This window comes from Stenella coeruleoalba (assembly GCF_951394435.1).
Source record: "Stenella coeruleoalba genome assembly, chromosome: 20".
In the NCBI taxonomy this organism is placed as follows: Eukaryota; Metazoa; Chordata; class Mammalia; order Artiodactyla; family Delphinidae; genus Stenella; species Stenella coeruleoalba.
Window position 1 is genome coordinate 40,402,968 of NC_137166.1, and position 26,506 is coordinate 40,429,473.

Sequence of the window (26,506 nt, forward strand, 5' to 3'; positions counted from 1 at the left end):
GGAAGACTTGATTTGTAAAATCACAAATCTTCCCAAATTGTTCTATAAATTTGCTACAATACCAATCAAAATCCAAGTGTGATTCTGAGTGTGTGTAATTTTATAAGATGATTCTTAAATTCTTATGAAAAGTCAAATAGCCAAGGCAATTGGAAAGAAAAGTAAAGCTGAAGGACTCACACGGACAAATTCCTAGAAACATACACTGAACCAAGACTTAATCATAATGAAATAGAAAATTGGACCAGATTGATTACTAGACAGGAGATTGAATTAGTAATCAAAAACCTCCCAACAAAGAAAAGTCTAGGACCAAATGGCTTCACTAGTGAATTCTTCTCAAATTCTTCCAAAAAATATGAGGGAACTCTTCCAAACTCATTTTATGAGGCTAGCATTACCTTGATTAAAAAAAAAAAACAGGCAAGGACTCCACAAAAAAGAAAATTACAGGCCGATATCCCTGACAAACGTAGATGCAAAAAAATCCTCAACAAATTATTGGCAAGCCAAATTCAACAACACATTAAAATGATCATGCACCATAATCAAGGGGAATTTATTTCCAGGGATGCAAGGATTGTTCAACATCCACAAATCAGTCAGTTTGAGTATTTTTTAAATGAAGGGCACATGGGTGGTATACTTTCTAAGCTCTTTTTTCATGTTTCAAAATTGACAAGCTTGCCTCAGGAATGAGAGGTTGAGAGAATGTAGAATTGCGTTTTCAATTCAAAATACCTTTCATTATTATAAAGGCAGTATACGTACAGTGTAGAAAATTAGAAAATATAGATAAGTAAAAGAAAACAAAAACCATCATTTTTTCACTGTTAACAGCTTAGACTATGCCTTCGCAGGTCTTTTTCTATACACATACATGGATCTGTATGTTTATCAAAGTAAAATCATCCTGTGCACATTGTTTTATAACATGCTTTTATTCTGTAAATAAGTGTCCACCTTTTCATAGCATTAAATTATAATGTCATCTAGTGCCCAGGCTGCACTCAAATTTCCCTAATTGTCCTTTACAGATGGATTGCCTCAACTAAAGGCAATCCAGGTGGTTATTCCCTTAAATTACTTCTAATCTAGAAGAAGCCCCTTTTCTGAGGGTGGGTGGTTGAATGGATTGGGACAAATGCCATATCTTCTGGATTTGTTTGCTCACCTTCTTAGGTATCTTTATTAAGGCACTGTCTTTCTCCAAATCCCTGTAAGCATATCTGTTGAGCTCCTGTCATTTGGTGTTACAGAAGAAAATTCAGATAGCAATTTGATTCCCCACCTGCCTTCCTACTGCTTTCTAACTTATTTTGTCTAACCTTGAAGTTTAAAAAATGTCATGAGGTGCTATCTCCATGGGACCCTATTCAGTTAATTATGACCAATATTCAGTGAACGCTTTCATCTAAAAGGTAAAGTTTTTATTGAGCTCAAAGATCCTTCCTTCCTTCCTTCCTTCCTTCCTTCCTTCCTTCCTTCCTTCCTTCCTTCCTTCCTTCCTTCCTTCTTCTTTCTTTCTTTCTTTCTTTCTTTCTTTCTTTCTTTCTTTCTTTCTTTCTTTCTTTCTTTCTTTCATCTTGTATGTGTGTGTATCTCTATGCCATTTCCTTCTGGAATTGTTAGCATATGTAATTTGACTCTCCTGGACTTAACCCCTGAATTTATCTCTTTATTGGTCCTCTCAATCATGTTCAGCTCTTTATTCCTTTCATAGGAAACTGTCTTCTCACTCTTGGATTTGGGAATAAAGATGAGGATGGGATTCTCAGTCTTAGCACACTACCAGAAGCACAGGTATTATCAACCCCACCCAGCATGCACTGAGCTCTTCCCCTCGGCCAGGTCCTGTTTTACATGCTCTACAAGGATCACCTCAATGGATCTTCACTCAAGCCTATTAGGATGGGATCATGATTAACTCCATTTCACAGATGATGAAACTGAGATACCAAGTAGATTAGCAACTTGCCCAACCACATGGATAATCAGTAGTCAGACTGGAATCTAATTCCAGTCTCCTTCTCCCGGGCTGTCTGTGCTGTTAGGAACCTGGAAGGACACCAGGCTTCTAGCCTCTCAGTCCCATGGCATCCCCTCCCCTAGTGGGATCCTACTAAATCTCCTTCCAGGTAAGTTGCTCATTTGCATGCAGCCATCTGTGGACAGGTCTTCCCCTTGGTCTGGTGCTTTTTGCTCTATATTTCACAGAAATTTTCTCAAAACGTTGTAATATGACTGGCTGCCTTTTTTAGTTTCCAATATGAACACAGATTTTTTCCTATATTTACATTCCTTTGGCTATTTGAAAGGAAACCTCATGCTGAATGCACACTTGGAGGGTTTTTTGGGTTTTATCTTCCCTATCAAAATGTGAGCTCCAGTTATTTCATCTCCTTGACCAAAAGCCTTCTGGGACTACCCCACTCATAGTGAACAACATGAAACCCGTTAACTTAGAAACCAGTCCCTCTACAAACAAGCCCAGCCTGACTTTCCAATCACAGTACCCATCACTCTTGACCCTCTTCATTTTTGGAAGAAGTCAACCTATATCTGCACTCTCCCTGCCCTGGCCTCGCACCTTGGCACCATACTGCTTTCTCCATCCTTTCCCTCATCCTATCCCCGCTCCTTCCTCAGATGCTGCACAGGCATTTTGCCTCTTCACCTGCCCCCCCACACCGTGACCTCCTCTCAGTCAGGGTCCCAGCAGCAAGCAGATGGTACGCTCTGTGAGGATTCTCCAGGGAGCGTTTACCTACAAAGGGGCCCATTACAAGGTGAGAAGTGCCTATAGGAGAACCTCAAGGGATGGTGTAGGAACCAGTGTCTGGACCTAAAGGAAGGAGCGAAGGAGAGGTCCCTGGGGTCTAGAAAGAGAATCCCGCATTGTCTTGAGAAGAGCAGAGACCTTCAGGCAACCACAGAGGGAGGAACCCAGCAGATTAAATACTCTGACCTCAGACTCCCCTCCAGTCTCCTGCCAGGGCTCCCCTCTGTCAGAACCCAACCAGAATCCAAATGACCTGGGACCCCTTGATATAATGCATACACATCTGCCTCCTGGGGCTGAGACCAGAGTAGAGAGGAAGAGTGAATGTGGGTGGGCATGTGGAGAGTCAGCTGCAGACTCTGTGATTTCCATTACTTAGCATCTCTCCTTACCCACCAGCTCATGGGGGTGGGCACCATCCCTCTGCATCTCTGTACCCATGTCTAATGGCAGTTCATGTGAAGCCTGGGCTCAGTGAACTCGTGTGAGTGAGGGAGCAGTAGTGACACAACCCATCCAATGGTTTTGTTATCCTAGAAGTGGGAAAGGTTGGCCTGGGTCATCTTCATTCCCCTCTTAGTCACCAATAGCATTGATCAAGGGGTGCCGGTAGGCCACAAACAGATGTTTTTCAGCATGTGCTCCAGTGCTGGGGCTGGTGTCATCTACACTGCATTCTGAGTGGGCTATCTGGCCCAGACTCCAGCATCCTTACCTCGCACCAGCAAACACCAGCAACCAGCAGCTGACTTGCGTTATTCTCTTGTTCATTTGTTGACGCCTGCGTTCATTTATCTGTTAAGCATTCATTAAGCACCTACAGTGTATAGCAAGGGTTTCAAACTTATGTGCCTATAGAGGCCAGGCAGAGAAAGTAAGCAAAAGCAGCAGCCCTGGTTTAAGGAAATAGAGAGCAGTGCCCCTTTAAAGAGGGTGGCTCCACCCTTTCTGCAGAAATGCACCCCCATATTGCTTTATCTTCCTCTCCCTTTCTTTTTATTTTCACAGAGAAGACAGATTTCCAGCTTGATATGAAGTCTTTTTAATTTATTTTTTATTTTATATTGGGGGTATAGTATTTACAATGTTGCATTAGTTTCAGGTGTACAGCAAAGTGATTCAGTTATACATATACATATATCCATTCTTTTATTCTGAAGTCTTTTTAAATGCCATCTATCAATTTTGTTTGTTTTCTGATTGTTTCCCTGTAGGCACCAGTTTATACCCTCTGATGTTCAGGGAACCAGAGACCAGATACCATGATACATGGAAGGACCCTACTCCCCACAAGTAACTCTAAGACAATGTGGGAAAAAAAGTGTCTAAAGAGAGGTAGAGAGAACACGTCATGGGAAAAATTCTTCACGCTGCTGGTGTCAAATCTCCCCATGACCAACCCACCCATGCAGCCTTGGCTCAATTGTGTCCCGACTTGGAAACTCGACTTTGGAAACACAACGTGTGAGGCTTTGTGATTTTGATTAGAATGACATCACTATGGGACAGCCACATTCTTTCCCAAGACCAAAAAGTCCCTCTCAACAAAGGGTGAAAGAAAACCATTGTTTACTTATGCTCCATTCTTCTTAATTTCTGATATTCTTTTAGACTACTGCCAAGTCCAAATGAAAAGTTGTTCTGATGTAATAACTATAGACTTTGATCTGAACTCACCAGAGCCATTGTGAAGAATTTCAGAGCAGAACCCCTTGAGTAACGAGTCATCAAATGAATGGGAGCCTTGACTTTTTTTTAAACTTTACCAGGAAGTTGGTCTTAAGAGTGAAAATGAGCTTTTCCCCAGAAGTAAACACTTGTCACAAACACTTAAAATGACATTTTCTCTAACACTTTTTTCCTTATAAGGAGCATGGATTTCACACCTGGGAGCGGATGCATTACTGTCTCTGCCCTTTGATCATGGCCTTGGCTTCACACAGATAAACTTGGGACCAACTCCTTGATCTCACTACTCCGGGTCTGTAATTTCGGTAGGTCTTCCACGTTTCCTGGGGCAACACCTAAAATGCCTGCTGCCCTAAACCCCTTACTGGCCTGGGGTGGTTGTATAACTTGTCACACCCACTGGATCACTTGCAGGTTGAAAGGGCCATCGTTTGACCAGGAAAACAAGCATTAGCCTTGACTGTCCTGGGCCAGTTGTGCTGTAAGGCCGTCCTACCTGAAGAAAAGTGGGAGAGGCTCAATATGATGGAGACCCCTTCACACAGGATCACTATGCAGGAAAAAGGGCGGGGAATGATTAGTCATGGGTGGGCTGGCAGTGGCCTCAGGTACCCCCACTCCAGAGAAAGCAGAATAATTGCAAAGTCATGGAGACTGGGCTTGGCACCCCAATACGTGTGGGAACCCTCATCAGACTGCTGACATCCTTCTCTCCCTATAGTTTCCCTACAGGGTGACCTGAAACCCACTTGTACAGCAATATTTATGGTCTCTGTCTCTCTGTCTCTCTGTCTCTCTCTCACATGTGCTTTTTGACACTAACACGATGAATTATAGACTGTATCTAGTCTTTCCAGAAGTTTCCGTGTCAACTAATGATCTGGGCAAGGAGACGGCTGGGGAATTCTTAACCAGCTAAGAAAATGACAGCTCACCATATGGGCCACGCTCCTGAGGGCCCTGGCTGGGAATGCCTGGCCACATTTGGCATATTGCCTTTTGATTCTCAGTGTCTACAATGTTCAGATATGGATAAAATAGTAATATTATTATTCACATCATAATAGATGCTAAGAATATTGGCTATCACGCATTAAGCACCGTTCTGGACAAGCATCATACTAGGCATCTATACGTATAATACTGTCCAAACCTTATGATCCTATAAAGAAGACATATTTACCTCTGTTCTACAGATGAGGGCACTGAGGCTCAGAGAGGTTAACTGTCTTGCACACAGGTGGGCTCAGCGTTGGTGTTGACTTCCCCCAGAATCTGCCGAAAAGTGATAAATCCCAAGCCCTATCTTTGCCTTAAAAAAATAAAGTTTGTGTCTTAAGCAGTCTTGCAAATCACTCTTCCTAATTGTCAAAGTTTATATAGGAGGCTAGTACATAGGATTATGTCATTCCCTCCCCAAACACTGGGGGGCAAGGTGGCAAATGAGTATACCCTAAAGACAATAGCGTTTTTCTTCTGCCATCACATGAGCGGGCCCTTACAAGTGTCCCTTTTATTCACCAAGATTTTGCTGGCTACTTTATAAGTGTAAAACTAAGAAATACAGCACAGGAAACAATATTTTGAGCACATTTAAATTGGGATAATAATGAGAATTGGTCCACTGCATGTTTCAGCGTGTTTGCGAGCTGCAAGAGCCCTCCTCAACCCCTCTGCTGACACTGTGTGCCTGAGGGCTAGCCACGTGCTTGGGTCACAACTGCTGAGCCCCCAGAAGGAACGGTTCCCCAGGCACCGGCAGCTGGAAAGAACCAAGTGCCTGTGAGAAGAACCTGGATGAGAATTCTCAGCAAGATTTTCTCTATTTCCTTTCCCTTCCTCTCTGAACCAGGGATTCTACGGGGTGAGTGTTCATGGCCGATGCTCTCTACCCAACGTGCGCCCGCAGCTTAGCAATGGACGCAGTGGCTTGCAAGATCAGTGACGATAAACACAGGGCAGAACTGACTGATCCCCGGCGTGAGTCAACGTGGATGTTTCATCCCTCCATTCTGAGCACAAAGGGTGCTTAAAACTTTAATGAATTGAACTCTGTGAGTAAGGGATGTTAATCATTTTAATTACCCAGCAGCTTGAAATCAGATATAACAGTCCAATAATGTATCTTTAAACGAATACAACCCAGCCCTATAAAAAATCCCTTCCAAACCCATTCTAATAATTTCTATTTATCTTTTCTGACGTTAACTGTTATCCAGCCCAGCCGGCCGACAGACAGCCTCCCCCTCACATTTGGTTTAAAGGCAATGCCGTCTTGTTTCTCAATATCACTAGCATCCCCCTGGTGGGCAGAGAGCAAGGCGGTGGCACTGGTCACACTTCACTGCTTTATCTCCTATGACAGGGAGGGATGCTGTGCTTCAATCCAGGCCAGCCTGGCAGAGGGGAAGGTGGCCGCAGAGATCTCCCCCTGCTGCCGAGAAACACCGAAGGGCCCCTCCACGTGACTCGCTAACAGCATGAAGGGGCAGACAAATAGATTTTCCTCTATATTTATAACCAGCATCATTCTTCCTTCTAAGGCATTCGGTGCAGGTAGCTGTTTTATATGAAATGAACAATCTTTATAGACGTACCAGAGCCATAACAAGCCTGATTTTCAGCGAAGCTGAGGTATATAACTCTTACCGAATTGTCAGGCTCCTTGCTCAACAAATCAAGCCTAACTTATGATGTTTGCAGTGTAATTTTTATTCCTGTTTGACTAGCCAGCTACCCGGTGGTAATAGGATGTTAGGAAAGGGCAGTGGCGATGTTTGTGCATGCCGTGATTGATAGGCCGGTTCAGTATTTTTCATTTATATCTCCGGATTCCAAATCAGTTAAGTTTAGGAAAAATGAAACAAAGTGGCAAGAAAAATGTTTGCAGATTGCAGACCGGCGCTCCCGCAGATCTGAGTTCAGCCCACATCTGCCGGGATTGTCTGGAAACATTAAGATATCTAAATGGAAATCAATACTATATGTGCCAGGCATTTACTACCAGGAACAAGCATCAAGAGACTTGAGCTAATCAGACTTCCAGCCTGTGCCTCCGCCACAGACTCAACCTCAGGGGTGTCCTAATTGCCCAGACTAATCATAGAAGAGTTAAATTTATAACCGAGAAAGACATCTTGTTTTTCTTACCAGTCATCATTTAGGAGCGGGAAAGTTCACCTGTGAGGTGGGTGCCAGATGTACGGTGGGAAGCCCCATGCACGGGAGGATGTCTCCTCACCTGTCAGAGGAGAGAGAAGACGGATTTACCATCAGCCGTAAAACCAGTCAGCCTCCGGGTGGGAGAGACGTGCACCAGCTCACAGACGAGCTGCAAGTTTTCTCACTTACAGGCTCTCCACTTAACCCCGTGTTCTGGAACATGAAAGAAGAGGGCCGTGCATCCACAAGGCCCCTGCACGCTTTGATCCCCACCCCGGTTTTTTACTCTAAGGAAATAGCGCAGGAAAGCAAGTAGCGTTAAGTGATGTTAAAAATATATGCCTCTGTTTTTCCCCCGAGTTCCACTCTCAGCTTTCATCCCTTGGAATCTCCAGAGGAGCTAATATCACTTTAAGACATGCATCTCCCTAATATACTGTACAAACAAGTCACCAATATTATTCACACTCCAACAAACTACAAAGTCACACAATAGCTATTGGATGAGCCCGCACTATACTGCTGAAAAACCATAATGTATCAGGGGACTGTATTCCTAATATTTGCATTCTAGATGCCAACTGTGAGCATATTTTATACTATTTTCAACAAATTGCACCAAAATATGCAAAATGTTTATACGGCTCCATCTTCTATTTTTGGCTCCGGTATATTTGCAACTTAATAGTCCTTCAGAGATTTGTTTGTCTCCTCGGGAGAAATAGGAAAGTGGAAAATGCAAAGAAAGAGAACCAGAGAGAGGGAGAAGAAAAAAAAAATGAATATGCTTTGTTTGTGCAACAAGTCGAGTTCTGCAAGTTTTTCGTAAAAGAGCAGAGCCAGCTGTCCTGCAGGCCCTTCTTCAACGACAAATTTAATAACATTATTTGGATTCTTTGTGCCCTGGATTTCAGATGTATTTTTAATGCGTGTGTCTTAAAACAAAACAACCGTTGTCAAATGCTGTACTCTCTTCTCACCAGTTTAAATGGTTTCCGAGACAGCAGAATTCTGGGAGCATCATAAAGGTTGTGATCAATGAAAGCTTGTGCCTTGCATCCTGTGGCCTCCCAAGGATGCTGTGCCCTTACCAGGGAAGGTTTGTCAGTGCTCCTCCCGGAAAAGGTGTCTCTGGTCTTCGCAACGTGAACCCTGAAAGCCTCTTGCCTTCTGTGCCTTTGTCCCTGCTTCCATGCTCACACAGCTGGGCACAAGGACATAGCTTTCTTGTCTGCAGCCCGGTGAGAGGGCCATCCCTGATCGCCCTATGTCCGTGTAGCATTAGGGCTGATATGCTGGAGCAGAAGCCAGGATGCAGGCATTGAAAAGAATTCTGGGTCAGGGAGGGCAACAGTTTCCAGCTGCTGGATTACAAAACCGAGTCTGAAAGTTTTCAATCCAGCTTCTCTGTTAGAAAAGCTGAGAAAGAAAGACAGAAAGGTAGGGAGGAAGGGAGGAAGGAAGGAAGGAAGGAAGGAAGAGAAAGAAAGAGGGGGAAGGAGGGAGGGAGAAAGAAAGAAGGAAAGAAAGAAAGGAATATCTAATATTTCTAGGAATTGGGCCTCATGCCCTTGTTCTCTAACTAGACCAACCTCTCCTAAGCATACTGAAGTTTCAGCCAAATTCATTACTTAGCCAAAAATAATAAAGTCAGAGGAAGAAATATTTAAATGAATAAATCCATATTCTTTGCCAGCCTTCACCTAAATAGACGGGAAGAAAGTAAAATGCCTCCCAAGTCTTTGTACTCACAGTGGGTCCCCAAAATGTTTTTGTAGGCTGGATAAACCGATGATACACGGGTGGATGAACGGGGAAGACTGTTCCGTTGGACACAGACCCAGAAGAGGTAAAACAACATCCTTCAAATGGAGAGACCAAGGAGGAAGTGATTCTCAGAACACGCCAGGCTGCAGGCTGGCAGGTTCACCTCCCAAAATGCTGTGCTGCTTGGCACCAAGCCCTGGGTCAGAGGACAGAGGCAGCCAGACCCTAATCTGCCTGGAGGACAACGTCTAACAGCTCCCGAGCCCTGAGCAGAATGACTCCCCACGTACTCATCAGTCAGATGGAGGCTGTTAGAAGAACAGGCTTGATGGGCCCAGGCCCCGCTCAGGATGCAAAGACTTCTCCACCCCAATCCCCCCTCCACAGTCCTCCCCTGACCTGCTCGTGTGGCCAGGTTCCTCATGCACAAGGGCTGCTGTGCAATAGCCTGAGTGATGGAGAAATTTCCTGGGTCTCAGCAGAGGGAAGCCTGCTAGAGGCAGAGAAGCAAGGCAGGGCCACGAGCACAGAAAAGTCGATGGGGCTGGGGAGCCCCAGCTAACCAAGCAATAATAGAATTCCTGCTTATGGACAGTTCATCACATGCCAGGGGCCAGTCTTGTTGCTGTGCATGTGGGAACTCAGTGTCATTCTCACCACTGCCCTGTGAGGGGGTTCCATGGTTATCCTGCAGGGGAATTAGGTAATTTGGCCAGAATCTCACAGCTGAGAGCGGTCAGCAGGGAGTCCATGCCATGACCCCCTAGTGCTCTGTTGCTGAAGGCGGTGTCTGGGCGCCCAAGGATAAAGGCCATCACAAGGAGATAAGGTGACAGAGGGTGACCCAAGATGCAAATTGGACTACCTTTATATTACTTATAGAATGATAATAATAATGATGAAATGAGTCCATGCCAAGCAAAAAGCTTGAAAACGGATGCTCAGCCAGAGCGGTGGTTCAGTAACGAGCTTCATGGAGAGGGAGGCCCAAATGGAAATGCAATTAGAATGGTTATAAGACAGACATTCGAGGGCTTTCAGCGGTGTGATTCGCTGGACGCTGGCCCCCAGTCGGACACTGGGGAAAGTCATGGCATTCGATGACCAAGGCTTCGGCTTCATTTCGCCAATATTCAAAAGGCTGTGATCGCACTGTCATCTCACAGTTAGAAAACCAGAAGGACAGGCACCGCCAGAGCCTGCTGCCCGGCGGCCTGGCCCTGCTCGTGGACCAGCTGTGCCCCTCAAGCACCACCGCCAGCCCCAGCGGAGTGGACCCTCCTCGGTCCCACTTCCCACCAGACCCCAGACACAGGGAGCATTTGTAAAGTGCCCCTTCCCTTGTCTGGTGGTTCCAGAGGGAAGGGGCAAGAGAGCAGGGGACAGAGAGGGAGGACTGAGTCAGGAGCAGGACATGGCTTGTTGAATCCTAATAAATCAGAGTGTCCCCAGTAGGTAGAAGCAACAGGGGCCCGCATGCTAGCCGAGCTGCACACTGATCCAAGGCAGAGCTCACAGAGAAAGGATGTCCTCTTCAGCAGACTCCTGGAGAGATGGTCTGTATTTCTTCTGACAAATTAGAAGTGCCCTGAATGCAACCATTCCTCAGAAAATAGGCCTGATGTAGCAACGCGTAAGCTGCCATTGTCTTGCTGCATAAAAAGACCATTGAAGCGGGGCAGCCTTTAAAACACTGGCCCATTGGAGGCAGCATTTCTGAAAAATTACCCCCTCGACCGCCACCTAAACCAGTCACTACCCAAGGGAGAAGCCTCATTAACAACCGAGAAGACCGAGCAGGCTTCCATCAGAGGAAAGGCGTTGTTCGTTCGTCTTTGTTTTCTGTGAGAGTTTACTGCTTCCCTGGAGTCCCCAGTCCGGGGGAATGTTCATCCAGGACGCAGGAAATCTGCTTACCTGCCCTTATAGATCTATTGTTTGATATAAACTGCACACCCGGAGCTCTTCAGGACTTTGTTATCCACAAAGCCTGGCTCTAACCAAGCAAAACCTTTTGCCGTGAGTTTTAGAAACTATTTTGAAATTTTAGAAAGTATTGCTTTTTTTGTCCTTTGGTTTTGCACTGGCAATCTTTTCTGGAAACACGGTGGTAGGATGCCTGAGCTTGAGGGAGGGCTGGGCAGGGGCTGGGGGTAAGGAAAGGAGGGATGGAAACAAGCTTGATTAAAATCTCAGAATTTAACCCCACAATTCTCCCCAATTCTGGATGGGATACCACTGACTCCATTCACAACTTGATTCAATGCTTTCTCCCCAGAAGGGTTTCCTGATCATCTGATGAAGAACAACCCCATCAGCCTCTACCCTTCCCCTTCCTCTGTTGCATTTTTCATCTCAGTGTCTGTTTCTCTGAGATATTACAATATGAACTTACTTGTTACTATTTCTTGCTCCACGCCCAGCATTGGAATGGAAGCTCCATGAGAGAAAGGACTTTGGCTCATTCACTGCGGGTTCTCAGTACCTAGAACAATACATGGCACATAGCAATGGTTCTATTAATACTTGTGAGTCAATAAGCAAATGAATAGACCTCGGGAACAGGACACTGTCAACTCCCAGGCTCTCACAAGGCAAAGAGGTGATACTTGTCACCAAAGGACACCTCCTGCAATCCTGTGTCTGGTGGAAAGAATCCAAATTCAAACTCAGAACTTACTTGCAAACAGCATTGTTTGTGACATAGCCCTGTGCAGCCGATCCAGTGTCCGGTTGAGGCAGCTTTTTGCTGTGCTCATTCTATCAAATTCCAGAGTCGAGCCTGATTTGGAAAACAAACCAGTCTAAAGAGATGTTGAAGGGAATAGGGAACAAGAACCACAGAGCAGCAGTGCGCTCGCTTTGACGGGATGTTTAATTAGAGGTTGGATGCACTTCTATCAGGGATGCTTCGAAAGGAATTCCAAAACGAGTGGGAGGTCAGAGATTAGAATCTAAGATTCCTCCTGACTTTTCAATGTTACTGTCTATGGTAGACAGAATAATGGCTCCCAAAAACATCCACAACCAGAAGCCCAGAAGCTGCGAATATGCTACCTTACATGGCAAAAGGGACTTTGCAGATATGGTTTAAGGATATGAATCCTGGAGATGGGGAAGTTATCCTGGATTATCCAGGTGGTCCCAAACTAACCATCTGACTTCTTGGGGAAAAAAAAAAAAAAGGAGGACATTTGCTGGCCTTGATCAGAGAGAAAGACAAAAGAAATGTCAGAGAGGTGAAACTCGGTTGTCTTTGAAGATGAAGGCCATGAGCCCAGGCATGAGGGCAGCCTCTAGAAGTGGGGAAAATGCAAGGAAATGAATTTTTTCCTAAAACCTCCAAAAGGAAGGCCTGGATTTCAGTCCAGTGAGAACTGTGTTGGACTTTTGACCAACAGAACTAAAAGATAATAAATTTGAGTTGTTTAAGCCACTGAGTCTGGGGTAATTTGGTATAGCAGCACGGTTTATGACTTCTTGCACAAATAAAAGAAAAATTGTTGATCAGAAAACCCTGAGTTCCAAGATTATTCCCCTTTTGACCTCCAGCATGAACTACATGAGTTCCAATGAGGTGGGTCCCTACCTTAAGCTGAGCAAAGAAGCAAGAGACCAGGGAGAACATGCCAAGTTTAGAAGGGACACTCTGACCCAAGAGAGTTCAGTAGTTAGTCCATTTAAATCCTGGAAAGTATTTTCTACTATTCTTAAATTAAAAATTTCAGAACCAGAAGGTGAACTCTTTTTCTCCTGTTAAATTGGAGAGATTTGGGTGACTCCCCTGAGTTCACAGCTCATACAATCCCATGTATCATTAGAACCAGAAGGTGGAAACATCATATCAAGGTGGGGACTCGGCTGGAGAAAGAAGCTCATTAGTTCCTCTGCAGGAATCAGTCCTAATATTTCTTGTCTCAGAATAAAAGAAGAAGTCTTACTTCAAGAAGAAGACAATACTATAAAAATCAGCCAATTTCCAGGCCACATTTGTCTGTGAAATGTATTCTCATCTCAACTCCCACCCAAGAGGCTTCAACCTGTCCATTTTGGAACCACAGCAAATATTCAACTATGTTAAATTGAAAAAGGAATAACTTACCTTGTGACTCATTTTCATTGCATACCACGTCCTATTCTATTTAATACCATTCATAGGTCCCACACATTGGGAAACCCCAGGCTACTTCATCAAACTCTGCAGCCTCCTCAGACTGAGACCCAGATCGGATTCAGCCCCTCCTCGTCCACATCTCCAACTGCTCTCTGTGTTCATCCTCCCTGCTCTCCAGCAAACTAACCCGAGTGTGCACACGTGGAGGCCACGTCAAAAATGAAATCTTGGCCCAGATCCAGCACTGACTTAGGCCCACCTGATAGATCTCCAAGTGCCCAAAATGTATAATTGGAATGGACATACTTGGTAGTTGGTAAATCCCTAAATTTCTTCCTGGGGCCTTTGGGTGAGTAATATCACACTTCAGAAGGCCAAATGGAAGTCTCTAAAACTGCTCCTGCACCAGCCAACAGAGTCAATATGCATGTGATAAAAGGGTGGTGGCCTCTGTCATATCTCATCTAATTCACCAGAATGACTGCCACAAGAGTCAGATCCTGAAGGATGACAGTGACCAATGTTGGTAAGGTACATGGACTCCAGAGGGTAGGAGATAAATCCTAAGAAAATTCAGAGACCCGCGAATCAATGAAGGTTTTAGGGATTCAGTGGCCAAAGACACACCAGAACTTCCCATCCAAATTAAAGGACAAATTATCACATCTCACATTTCTCACAAATAAAAAGAAAGCACTCTGTCAGTTTACCCCCATCCCAGGATTCTAGAGGCAGTTACTCCACATTTCAGAATATTGCTCCAATCCATTTGCTGAGCAACAAGAAAGTCTTACAACTTTGAGAGGGACCCAGCTCGGGAAAGGGCTCTGCGGCAAGTCCAGGATCCATGACCTGGCAGAGAGAGTGTTATTATAGGTAGCTGAGGTGGGGAAAGACTACACAGAGTTTAAGCACACCACATGAAAACCACCACTACCCACAACAACAACTCATGGGACACTCCTGGGCCCTAGTAGAGACAGAGTGCCTACCCATGGAATATCAAATTACCATGCAGTCAGAGCTACCCATCGTGAATTGGGTTTTGTTAGACCCAAAGTCATAAGATCAGGTAGATCCAGGAGCAACCCACTGTAAGATGGAAGAATCTCATCCAGGATCAGCATAAGAAGAGCCAGAGGGCCCAGGTAAGCTGCCTGAGTTGGTAGCCCAGAACCTGTGTCATCCACCACTGTTGCACCAGCACCTCTCCCTCAGCTAACAAATATGGTACCATAGGTACTCTTATGACCAGCTGATGGAGAAGGACAAAGGTTGAGCTCAGTTCTCAGCTCAGTATGTGAAAATAAGCTTCAAAGAGACAACTGCTGCACTACTACCCCATGCAGGGATGGTCTTGAAAGACAACAAGGAGGGAAAAATCTTCCCAATAGCCTGAACTTCAGGCAGTAAACCTGAAATTCACTTTGTATGAAAGGAAAAGTGGTCTGACATAAGAATATATATAGAATCCTGGGCAGTGGCAAATGGCTTGGCTGGTTGTTCAAGAGCCTGGGAAGTGAATAATTGGAAGACTAGAGACAGAGTGCTGGAAAAGAAGCATATAAATGGATCTACAGGAGGACACAATGTATGATGATCTTTGTATCATGTGACAACGTCCACCAGGAAACATGGAAGAATGTCAGCTGGCTTCTGTCGTTGGCTGGGACAATGGCCTCATGGATGGAGTTAGAGACATGGAAGCACAAAGATTATGCATGGGTCCAATATCATGGGATCCTGTTCTCTAAGACTAATCTAGCTGCCACAACTGCCAAATGTCCAACTTGCCAGCAACAGAGACCAATGTTGAGTCCCTAACATGACATCGTACCCCAAGAAGGCTAGCCATCCACTTGAGGTCAACTTGACTACACTGAAACCTTCCACCCTGGAAAAAGTAGTAATTCAGCTTGACTGGAATTGAGACATATTCTGGATATGAATTTGCCTTTCCTGCCTGAGTTTGACTTTAGCTAGCACTACTATCCAAGGGTTTACACCAAAACTGGATTTCACGTAACGCTGTATGGTACTGAGGGACCCACTTTATAACACAGAAGGTGTGACAGTGGGAATCTGACCATGAGATACCCTGGTTCTATCACTCCCCACACCCCAAAGGAAGCTTCCAGCTTGAGCAATAGAATGATCCTTTGAAGATTCAGCCCAGGCACCAACTTGGAGATGATATCCTGGTTTTTCAGGATCCTTCTGCAGGATTCAGTACACACTCAAAAGCAATGAAAATTGTATGATTCTGTGTCCCTGATGGGTAGAGGACATAGGGTCAGGAACCAGATGTGGAAGTAGGGGTGGCCCCACTTAGCATCCCTCCCAGTGATCCACTTGGGGAATTTGTGCTGGCTGTCCCTATGGATCCATAGGTTCTAATTCCCAGACCAGGATCTCTACCCTCAGGAGACTTGGTAAGAGTCCCATTACATTTTTAGCTACATCTGTCATCTATTCATTTGGTATTCCTATGATGAGAGTGTAGCATATAAAGAAAGGAGGAGATAGGGCTGTTGTTATATAATGGAGGGAGCCAGATGATCTACTGAGGCATCTCTTGTCATTAATGCCCTAACTTAAAAACAGATGGATGAATGCAGCAGCCATGGCTGGAAAAGGTCATGGTGACCAGAGGGCCATTCCCTTTAGAGATGAGAGTCTGATCATTGCACCAGATGAGTCACTCAGACCAACAGAATTGCTAAGCAAGGATAAGAGTAATGGCTAGTAGAGGACAGAGGTGATGAGTAACAGATGTGGGCAAAGACCAGCTTCAGTGATGGGGACTATGGTTTGTCCCACTAACTCTCCTTTTATAAGTCTCCCCTGGAAAAAAGACCAACCACGACCCTGCAAGAGCTGTTCACAAAACTTATTATATGAAACCAATAGATCTATGTTGTGCAAGGGCTGGACTGTCCTGGACTGTGTGTGCTACTCATCCCAGCTCCTGAGACCATGAGTATTAGCAAACTGTCTTCAGCTGGAGAGTGTAGGCTTATCCAAGATCATACCCCCTCCTCAGGGGAAGCCCAATCCAATGACTGGTTGAGATGGAGGTAGGGGCATAAGGCCCCAACCGTTTGCTTCAATTTGGGGTATTTCTGCAGAGCCATTCCAGCTACAGAATGCTCCATAGATCTGCTGGGGCCTCTGATGCAACTTCATACAGGGTTTAACTTCTTCCCCTGCCCAAAGTTGAGCTCCCTGTTCTTTTCAGGTGTTATCCCTAAGAGCATCCCCCCAATGAACATCCTACACACAAATCCCTGAGTCTAAGAATCCGTTTCCTGGGAAACTCAGCTTATAATAAATGCTTCTTTAAAAGACATATCTGTTTGTATTACCACAGGTACACACACATGCCTAAATTCTTCTTATTTCCTGTCCCTCTGAGGACAGAGACTAAATGCCTTACCCTGGCCCAGAAGATTTATTTGGTCTGGCACCTATCAATCCATTTCTGCAGATCCTCTGTGGACACCTCTCCATTTCGCTCTCTCTGTTCCAGCTGCACTGATCTTCCTTGTGTTCCTTAGGTATGACACGTGTCTTCTCTTGCCCCAGAGCCTCTGCACGTGCGGATTCCTCTGCATAGAAAGGTCTTCTGTTCTATTCACCTTCAACCTCCAGACCAAAGTCTCCTTCAGAGAAACCCTTGATCTTCCCCAGACTTGATCAGGTCATTCTGTTTTGCGTGATCATAGCACTATGCACTCTTTCTTTATACCACTTAATAGTTTGAATGATCTATTTGTGTCATTATTTAATTCACATTTATTTTGCTCACCGTGACAGCTCCAGCACCTATCCTAATGCCTAACTCATAGCTGACAATAGATATTTGTTAAATTAATATGCTAATTCTTCCTTTAAACTAGATTCAAACCCCTCCATACATAAATACTGTCTTTTTCACTGTAGTCTGTTTTTTTGTGGGTATTTTCCTTGTCCAGTGACTTAAGAGGTAGTCACAGGACCTAGTACACAGTAAGTGCAGTACACAATACCTGCATGTTCATCTTAGGTTGTTAATATATGTTTTGTTTTTTTCGTGTTAGACTGTGAGCTCCTTGAAAGAAGGAGTTCCCTCTTGTCTGAACTTCAAGCAAGGAGCTTGGCGAATGTTTATTGAATTAAATCCTCAGGAAGTGTGAATGTAAACATCTGGCTATTTTGAAATGTGGAGATGTTTTTATTTCTTCCAGACAGTTTGTATCACACAGACACACACACACTGCTCACACAGAGTGTTTGAGGTCAGAGACTGCGGATCAGTTCATTTCTACTCTTTCTATTCTATGTTCAGAAAGCCTAACTCTGAGGGAAATGTGCCCCTGGCGTTCATCACTCTGCCAAATGAAATGTTTCAGAAAGGTTTCAGGTCCCGTGGACACTGCCGTGTGCCTTGTATCAGAGTCGACAGACCCAAATGCTTCCTGGGCTGAGCTGAATGATTGGGGGAGAGTCTGCTATGACTTAATGCCAGATGCCAACCTGCAGGATATGGGTTCAGTGTTGCTGGACATTCTGATTTTTCAAAAGAATCCAGACCTGGGTTTTATTGAACCCTCCCAATTTTATAGTTGTCATTAATTTAAACAAAGAAAGAAAGAAAGAAAGAAAAAGAAAGCAAAAAAAGGCATTGTGATAAAACAAAATATGCCCACGCGAGAGCCAAGTTCATGGGCTTCAGGAGGCTTTAGGTTGGAAGTCAGCTTACAAATCCTCTTCAAACTCACTGGAAGACCAGGCAGGTCCCCAGGAATGCCTGTGCCTCAGTTTCCCCCTCTGTCAAATGAGTCGATTAGGCCAGATGGTCCAATTCTCCTAACCCAGGCGTCCTTCTGAATCCTGCTGTTTACCTGACAATTCTTTCATCCCAAAACACATCATTTTCAATTACAGTTGGAAGCCAGCAACCAGAAAGGTATTTTGGCAGAATTTCCATTTCTTTCGAGGGCTAATTACAAAAGAATGGGGGGAAAACAGGCACCACGCTCTCCTTCACATCTTATTACATTTATTCCGCTTTATTACGAATTCTTTGTTCATATAATTTTCACCCTGGGGTCTGCGTTTTCGTCTAGTTGCCCCAAGCCAGGGAACCCACCTGAACTCGGGAAGCCTTGATCACCTCCTCTGGTGTTGACAGGTCTTAACCTGACAGTCGTTACCTTCAGACCAGCTTCCTGAGCAGAGTGCTTCTCTAAAGAGCATCCTGTCCGAGGTCGAGGCTGCAGCTTAAGATATTCTGAAGGGGAGCTTGGGGACGTGCTCCCCTAATCACAGAAGTCCCTGATTCCACGCAGGACCCCAAAACACTGCGGGCGGGGGCTGTCCATTACAAGCCCCCCCGAAAGAAGAGCTAGGGGAAATATATGGCTGCCACCCGAGTGGTCCCACACCTACTCTGGGTTAGAAGCTGCTGCTTTCACGTAGAAGTGTCCAGCCCCATCCACAGATCTTAACCACCATCCCCCATACCCTCCAGCACACAGGGACACGCCAGCCCTGGCCACCTCCGCTTGGTAGCAGGCAAAGCCAAGCCTCGGGTCCTGGACATCTATCTCCAGTTACTTTACACGGATTCAGGAAACAGGTCCCGAAAGAAGCCAAGGAGGAAAACTACAGGCAATGTGCACACATTCACCATGAAATACCCACCCAAAGGACAAACTCGGTAATCCCGCCAATGATGCTCGTGACGCAGACGGCTAGCAGCCGGCAAATACCCGCAGACCTCAGTCCATTTTTATTGTATTCAGGCTGCAGTGCTGTATTTCCTGTCTCCTCTTAGCACCACGCATACAGTGTACTTGAAAACAAAAATCTATAGTATTGATCCCGCAATGTCACCACAATTATTCTTTTGAAACAGCCATTGAAAACAAATTACATCTGCACTGCCTTTTCATCCGCCTGCTGTGAGTGAGCAATGCTCACCGTGGCCTCCAGCACCCTGGCGTTAGCACTGTGTCACCGCGGACAGGACAGCCCGGGGAAAAGCAGAAGGGGGAGGGTGTGGCCAGCATGGAAGGGGGAATCGCAGGGCTGTTTTAGGAGGGCACGGGGGTTTGCTTCCCCCCGGTGTCTGCATCCAGGAGGGGTTTGGACCCAGTGCGGCTGCGATCTAGGTGAATCTGAGAAATTCCAAGTCTACAGACGGGGTTGCTGTTGGGGTCCAGGGACTCTTCCCAGCACAGTAAACCAAGTGAAGCGTTGGACTGATGAAACTGACAAAGATTTAGCCACGGCTTCATTTTCGGACACTCAGTTTAAAATCTAATGACAAGTGTTATTTTCACCTATTGACCGATCGAAGCATCTTTAACAGAGCATTGGTGTTGTAAAGCCGGAGAGATGCCCACAGTCCCAGTTCTCTCTACAGCCCACATTCCAACAGATACAAAGGTGACCTTCCCGAAGAAGGCTAGCTGTCCTCTTTCCCAGCAAGTTGTATCCCAGAAGCTCCAGAAGGACCAGAGAACCCGGGGTCAGTCACCACCCCCCCACAGACCTGAGGCCTGGTACATATGTGGCGTCCTGGCCCCCAGTAAGATCATGAGCCCCTCCGTAATGCACCAGTCAGCTGCCCTTGGGGACACCTGCTGTTGGGGGCCTGCCAGTTTGTTTCCGATTGTCATACTTGGAAAAATTCTCCCTGCACAGTAATTAAATTCCAGGCCACCGAGTGGCGGGCAAAAGGAAATTCTTTTGTTAAGGTTTGACCACACAAGTCACAGTGGTGGCTCTTGCAGGCGGGAAGTGATAACTTTGGAGCATTAAAAAAAACCAATAGCCTTGTTGACATGGACATGGGAACCTAACCCCTGAAGCCTCCTGGTATGACGCATTGATTTTCCTGTCTGTGTACAGTTCTAAAGCCATCCATTCTGCATGGTCAGGACTCAAAGGGCCGGAGAGAGGAAAAAAATCTGTTCTCTTTGCTGTACCTCCAGGCAGAGTTGAGAAATAAATTCTACGTTTTTGAGAGATGATTTGTTCAAGCCATGTTTAAGAGAATATGATTGCATGAAAAGGGGGAAATATATTTTGCTTCCCTGACCCCCAGAACCTGCAGCCACTGACCCTCATGCAATATCTTGACACCATAGACGTGGCCGAGAAGGGGGTGGGAAGCAAGGGCCGGGGTGGAGGACCTCGGGAATTGGGGAGATTATTTATTATTCTCCAAATAATATCGCCGAGCTGGCCGAAAATTGCTCAAATAATCCTGTCAGTCCACCTGTCATTTGCCCGATCCCTCTGCCACTGTTCTTTTGCAAGGGCTGCTATTCCTTCTTGTTGGAGGTCTCCTTCTGAGATTGCTATGCTCCTGCCTGCTTTCTGATCCTCTTTTCCGCAGGTGAAACAGGCCAGGCTGACTCTCTTCAGGGTCTGCCCGAGAGGCATCCTCAAGCGGACACCTCACCCTGTGCTGACCCACTGTCTCCGACTACAATGGGGTTGCTGACAGCCAGGCAATAAAGGACTCCCCTGCCGGCCGCCCAGCACCTCCTCCCATGCTCCTGGGCACCCTGGGCTCCTCATTCAAAAATGCCTCTAGGTCACCAAAATCCCTCCCCGTTCTTGGCTGTGACAAGGAACGACTCTGGGTGATGGAGAGGTCAGCCTTTGGGGAAATGTGCTGAGACACCGCAGGGGATTCTGTGAGCTGCCAGCCTCACATGTTCAGTACTTTTTGAGTGTTTAGCTATTTTAGTTCCAAATAAAGAAAGCGTTGGTGCCGGTCAGGAGGTAGAGCTCGTTGAAGTGGAAGACTAGTGTTCGAGCTGCAAATTTGCAGGGTCTTTCTGCAAAGTATTACGTACATCATTTCCTGGTGCAGAGGAATATTGAGCTATTTCAGGGAAGCCAAAAAGGAAAGACCAAAATCATGCAATTTTCCTGACCTAGACAGAACTATGGATGGAATACAGAAATAGAAAATGCTAAAGTGAATGCCCTTACAAGGCTTGGCTACATCAACATAGAATCCACATATCCCAAGCGTGTACAGTGTGAGCTCAGTAGCAGCATGCATGCACGCCAGTGAAAGTCATAAACCCAGTCACACAAACCTTCCTACCAGATGATTCTGTCTTGCTAGACCTATAGAAGTATTCCTAAATTAGGTTGATGTGAATGTGTTTGTATATTTATTATTAAAATACTTACTGTTCTGCCTTTTGAAGTAGATGGACAAATGATTTAGGAGCGGAAATAGACTAGAAACAAAATTAATGCAAATAATGTGTTGATTTTTTTTTAGCTTGATTAGCCAAGCCAATGGAAAATTCTAGAAAACGTATACAATTATTTTAACTGTCACAGGCTGGCAATTGTAATTGACATGATTTGTACGAGATGCAGTGTAATAACTGAATATATTAAAAAAAAATCTCATGCCTTGATTACCAGGAGAACATTACTAGTGCCACAATATTATTAACAACACAATTATCGTGGCATCCCTAGGATACGCTCTTAGCACTTCAATGCATTAGTGAACCTTTGCTAACGAAGAAAAAATTAAAGTACAGCAAATTTCAAAGCACCAGTTGTACCCAATATCATTAAAAATTTATAAAACTTCCCCTGAACATGACAAGTGTTTGGTTTAAATGAAGATCAGCCACAAGGAGAAAGCAGAAATCTTGTTCCTCTTTGTCTCCTTCCCTTCCCTCTCTCTCTGCCTCTCGCTTTCTCCCAGACCTCCCCCAACCGGCACCACCTCAATCCAGCTGAAATATGTAACCATTACAGAGTGACAGCTTGACACACAATGACCCGTCAGAACATTCATCTCACAATGTTTTATTTTAGTGAGGAGCCAAACTGCAGAAAAAATAAGCAAGTTGTTTCAAGGCTTGGACGGAGATCAAACATTTCTGGCATCCCCACTTACCAGACCTTTGATTTACAATGGACTTGTCAGAGCCCGACTAGACAGTGTGTGCTTAAAAACCTACAGAGGCTCCTCGAAGGCCCCAGCCCACCCCCATGTCCCCCAAGGAGAGCATCCCTTTGTTCCCGGAACCAGCAAGCTGGGCTGAAGCACAGAACTTTGCATCCTTGCAAAAGGGCCAGGCAGCGTGTAAAAGGCAGTCCGGCTCTGATTAAATCCCTTTTGCCAAGGTGAAAAGAGAGAGGGAGAGAAGGGGGGAATGGAGAGAGAGGGGCAAGCTGAGTTCCTTCCACCAGTCCCTTTACCTCTTCCTTCCAAGTCAAAAGTTATCATCTTCCCCCTAGAAAAAAAGGTACCCAGCAGTTGCTACCACCAGTGAGCTTTCTCAACCATATTCAAATGGAAACGCTCAGCTTAAAGAAAAAAAAAGAAAAAAATGAGTTGACCCAAAGTGCAGGTGTTTAAAATATGTTTGCGGTATTACGATTTTTGCTAGTAATTACAACTATGAAAATGGCTGGAAATATATTGTTTCAATTTGTATGGAGAACAGTTGCAGAGAGAGAGAGCGGCGTGATCTGTGCCTGCCATTGGAATGTGTAATTCCTTAACCCTACATGGCGGCACAGGGCTCGCTGGAGCAAATTATGAATACACGTTTTGGGAGAGCTTGAGCAGTAAATTTGGATTTTGTGCATCCGCAACAATGCAATCTAACATGTGTGATTTATAGAATATTAAGTTAATACAGTATTATGAAATTAGCTTAATGTACTAAAGCTGTAATTTTAAAGTGAAAAACAATGCAACAAGACGTAAACAATATCAACATTAGCATTTTGTGAAAGCTGAAACCAATTCACTCAAAATATGTCTGGAGAGTCACAGATTTACCTCGCCTAGACAGGCCCAAGTCTCGGGAAAGTTTCAGACCCCAGGAGAATACTCTCTGCTCAATAGGCCAAGCTGCCCCCTGTCGACCCAAAGCAGGACGCACCAGCCTCAGGCGCCAACCAGGCAGCCACACCACCCCCACCCCTTGGGGGCAGTCGCCAGAAATTATCCTGAGCTTTTCAGACCAGAGGGACCGCAGGCAAAGGTCAAAGGTCCTCCTCATACTGCATGCTTCACCCTGCAATACCCTCGAAATAAAATCTGGAGAGATATGGCTGGAGTGCCAGAGGCAACCCTGGAAACTTGGGGGCTCAGAGTCTGGAAGGAATGAGGCTCTGAGGCCAAGGAAATCTTTTGGGTTCAAAAGAGCAAATCTAGCTGCGTGGTCCTTTGGCGTCTCAGAGGGGCAACCTACCAAGGCAGCAGAGCCTTGTAACAAGAGACCAGAGACCTCTGGGTTACAGCAGGATAAGACAACCCCAAGCCAGCCCGAGACCCAGAGGAGGTAGAGCCTGGATGAGTGGTGGGCTCCCCCGGAGGCTTTCTAGCTGAGCGGACAGCCTGGGACCAGATGAAGGTTCCCACCATCCTCCTACCCTATCCCATTTACCCTCTCACCTTCCAAGGCTAAGGATCCGCTGGGCCTGAGCATCAGGAATTGGGACTGAGGATCAGTGACTAAACCAGACGGAGGTCTGAAATGCCGTCCTCTGAAATGAAGGGGAGAAGGAAATCGCTTAGAAAATATTAGTATGGCTTTCTTTGCTTTCAGCTGTGATCTTTGGCAATTGTATGAGCATAAGTGAATGTCTGGAACCAGGACGTGGCCCTTTGGGCCATTTTGCTTCGCCGGCCCGATCATGCCACCCATTGGTGAGCATCAGGGTGGTAACCCAGACTCAAATTTCGCAAAGCCTTGAGGAAATATAACTAAAGAACTGTACCTGGATTAATTGGGGCATAAAGGGGCTGCTCTTCACGGTTAATCAGAGTCCCAAGATTTGGGATTAAATATGGACGTAAACATCCTCCAGTGGCAGAGAGGAACCACCACGCATGTTGGTTCCTTCCATCTGGATGAATGTTAAACCTAACTGATAGAGGACAGCGTTCCAAGGGACCACACCCAGATCCATGTACCCTAGGAGGCTATTTCATGTTAAATTCCCCGTGGACTGCCTTGGAAGAGACAGACACCAAATCCCATGGTGCTTCTTGCTTATAAACATTGAGATGAGAGTAAATGTATAACTGTTCTTTTTTTACGGCGCTTTCTTTTTAAGATTCCCTATATACGGCTTAATGTGGTAACGGGGATTATTTCATTGATCTAAGATGCCACAGCATCTTCATGTACCCATAGTAAAAATGAAAGCATTCTACTTAAAATAAATGAAAAGTATACGTCAAAGTTAGAGATGAAGCAGGGGTCTACTCCACACCGGAGAAAACCAATTTGCAGATCTCGTGGAGAGGTTTTGAGCCTCCCCTGTCTAGCAAAAGCGTGTGGCTGTTTTCTGTGGGTTTGTTGGCTTTTATTTTTAAGATACCCAGCATTTATTGCAGGAGCCAGAGAACCAAGAGCTGAAAGCCAATAGTAATGTTTTAATTCCATCAAGTGTGTTTCAATTCTCATTCTGCACTTTGCGTTAGTAACCCAGACTCAGTCAATACCTCACAGCAACAGTGCTATGGTCAGGCACGGGGACTTCACCTAAGCTGACAAATTCTGGTGCCTCACAGCATGAGGATAAACGGGCTCGGAGAGGGAACCTGCTCCCCTCTCTTTTCTTCTGCAAAAAGCAAATACATTGTCAAGTCACAGCATGTTTACAGAAAGAGACAGACCACCATACACATTGCTCCTCATGTGAGTGCCTTTTGAGGGAGCTACCCTTTTTCTGCAAAATTATTAATATCCAGGAATAACCTAACCATCTACAAGAGAGAAAGGTGCTCTATCCCAGCGTCAGAGCCAAGCCAACTCCGTTCGCACTCACTCCCCTCCACGGGGTTAGCTGTTTCTCTCTTCTCTGAGTGGAGAGGAACAGCAAGGTGGGCAGCTTGCTTGATTCTGAAAGGTTACAAAATTTTAAAATTTAAAATAAATATATGTCTGCTTCAAGCTCAAATTGCTATTTTTGGTCACCTCCTTCAACCAAGAAATGTCCATTATCTTAACCTTTTTTTTTCCTGAATTATAAATCAAAAGTTTTTAACTGGAAAAAAAAGAGGCGAGCAGTAACAAACCCTAATGCAAAGGGTCATGGTTAAAGGTTTTCTAATCTCAAAGCCAAACTGCCTCAGAAAAGAAAATTACACACACAGTGAAAACTATACACCATACACAAGAAGTATGTGTATGTGTATGTGTGTGTGTATAAAACAGATGGACTTCCTAAATTCCTTCTATTCTAATAAAACTTTCAAAAGAAAATCAGAATATGGGCCTTGATCTTTAAAAAGCAGGGTTTAATGCACTTCTTCAAGACCAGCCCTCCGCTTCCTGCCTCGGTCACACAGCATCAGGACGGCCCTCACTAATCCTTCTGGAAGAGTTAATAATTCAACTCCGGAGCAGACAGTTGTAGAGAAGAAAATTCTTTCTTAGATCTGTCCCTCAATTTCAGTAACAGGAGGATACTGATTTCCCTCTTCCACAAACAGCATAGCAACATCTGTGACTCAGACAGGAGAGGCAAGGGAAAGAAAAATACCCTAAAATGGGCTAAATGTCCCCAGACCCGACTGTCAGCCCTTCCTTGCCGGCAGGTGCCTGGACCCCATTCTCGCCCCACTTAGCAAATTATGTATAAACAAATTAACTTCCCTAGTCGGTTCCCTCTGAATTACTCCTTGGTCTCTCTCTGAGTGGTTTTCCATCAGGACGAACCTTTTCCTTTCCCTTATGCACCAGCAAACATACTGATACAATTTAAAGGTCATGTTCTTTTCAAACTGACACAGCCCTCCAAAGTTTTGATGAGAGGCCCTCCAAGCCTCACACCCTACGGTCGGAAAGGAATTAAGTAAAACATCACTTGCTGCAAGCTCAATCATGTGAACTGATTAGAAAATGCATCCGGGGAGAGGGGGCCTTGGCAAGGTGACGGCAGCTCATCTCGAAAGGAGATGTCACACCGCCCAGCAGAGCGCCCCCGACGCCGGG

General features: G+C 45.2%; 1 long non-coding RNA gene across 1 annotated transcript in view; it reads right to left on the reverse strand.

The window, feature by feature from the left end:
* Nucleotides 1–6,750: 6,750 nt before the first annotated feature.
* Nucleotides 6,751–26,506, reverse strand: part of LOC307178637 — a 179,310-nt gene continuing 159,554 nt past the window's right edge. The window contains exons 2-3 of the long non-coding RNA XR_013825245.1: nt 11,796–11,885; nt 6,751–7,712 (exon numbers count right to left, since the gene is read on the reverse strand). This is a non-coding gene — a long non-coding RNA (uncharacterized lncRNA). The remainder of the gene's footprint in view (nt 7,713–11,795; nt 11,886–26,506) is intronic.